General features: G+C 51.1%; 1 protein-coding gene across 4 annotated transcripts in view; it reads right to left on the reverse strand.

The window, feature by feature from the left end:
• IL1RL2 (interleukin 1 receptor like 2) overlaps nucleotides 1-1,472 on the reverse strand; it is a 41,415-nt gene extending 39,943 nt beyond the window's left edge. For 3 of the 4 annotated variants that reach the window (XM_019525323.1, XM_019525321.1, XM_019525320.1), the window contains exon 1: nucleotides 1,398-1,472. The gene's annotated coding sequence lies outside the window, so the exon portion shown is untranslated. The remainder of the gene's footprint in view (nucleotides 1-1,397) is intronic. The other variant, XM_019525319.1, reaches the window with a different exon arrangement.
• Between the last annotated feature and the right edge of the window lie 79 nt (nucleotides 1,473-1,551).

Raw genomic sequence — 1,551 nt, forward strand, 5'->3', positions numbered from 1 at the left:
GCAGGAAAGAGTACTGGGGTCAAACGACCCCAGCAAGGTGTTCATCTAACCTCCTCTTAAAGACCCCCAGGGTAGGAGCCAGTACCACTTCTCTTGCAAGTTGGTTCCAGACCCTAGCCACCCTGACGGTGAAGTAGCGCCTCCTGATATCTAGCCTAAATCTACCCTCTACCAGCTTGTGACCATTATTCCTGGTCACTCCTGCTAGTGCTGGGGGGAACAGGGACTCCCCCAATGCTTGCTGATCCCCCTTGACTAGTTTGTAACAGGCCACTAGATCCCCCCTCAGCCTTCTCTTCTGGAGGCTGAACAGGTTCAGCTTCTTACAGAAAATACATGAATTGCAATTTTGTGTCATTTTCTTTGCTATTTTAAAGTACAGTTACCCAAACTGCACTTAACATGGATTGACTCAAGACATGATACCCATGTTAAATGCTTCTAAACATCAGAGTAAAACAAAACACTAGGCATTTTGATTGTGTGGTATGTTTGAGAAAAGGCTGCTGCTTTACTTATCTAGAGCCTTTGGAATAAAAAATTCTCAGGGGCTCCATAAAAGAAAAAGGGTTATTTCCATTGACCTTCACTTCTGGTTTAAAATGCAACTGGTCAAAGCTGAAGACAGGAGTACAGTGTACATAGGAGTTACCCTCTCCCATAGAATAGGGGTGTTTCCACCTTTGTCTCCTCTGCACTAAGAATTTCTCTCTCATAGGTGTGAATGGAATAGAAGTAGAAAGACATAAATATGTGGCCCTATATGAATGCTAAAGTCTGTGCTGCCTTCCTTCTTGTCACATGTACTGGCCTCAGTCACAAAAACGAACTTTGATTGCTTTTTCTTTCCTGCTGATTGTACCATTTCACATCCTTCAGATGAACTTAAGCAAGGCAGGTTTCGGTGACATATTTTACTGGTCCAGCAGTCGAACCTCTCTCCCAGCTATCTCCCAAGAGATCACCAAGAAACCCTCTTGATTTTTGCAAACTGCCTGGCCCACTGGGGCTACAACAACACTTCAGCTCCTTATGACTTAATGCCCCAGGACAGTTTCACCTGCCTAGCCCCACTGAGGACAACCAGTCACACAGGTATTGCTAGTGATGGTGGGGCAGGAGAGGGAAAACCCCACTTGGAGCTTACAGGCTTGAGAGTTGCAGGTAGATCAGCTCACCTGTCGATTCACCAGGGACAGGTCGGAAATCAGTGGCAGCTGGGGTTGAGGTGAGGGACCCCTGCCCCTTCCAGACAGAGCCAGAGCTCGACTGGCTTCAGCAGCAGCAGCTCTGCCCACCCCCAAGCAGAAAGGGAGCCACAGGGGAGGGGACGGGACGGGAAAGCAGCAGCAGCAGGAGCCGTCTGCTGGGCAGCTCCCAGGACAGGAGGCGCTTACCTGAGACAGGAAGCAGCTGGGACCGCGCTGGATGCGGAGGGCGGTGCAGCTGCTGCGGAGCCACTGCCCTAGCCCTAGCCCTAGCCCTGCCCCTGCCGGCAACGCAACGCAACGCAACGCAACACGCCACGCCCCGCCCCGCCCCGCCCCGCCC

The sequence above is a fragment of the Gavialis gangeticus genome, unplaced genomic scaffold (assembly GCF_001723915.1).
Source record: "Gavialis gangeticus isolate Ggan-Ray unplaced genomic scaffold, GavGan_comp1, whole genome shotgun sequence".
NCBI classification, from domain to species: domain Eukaryota; kingdom Metazoa; phylum Chordata; order Crocodylia; family Gavialidae; genus Gavialis; species Gavialis gangeticus.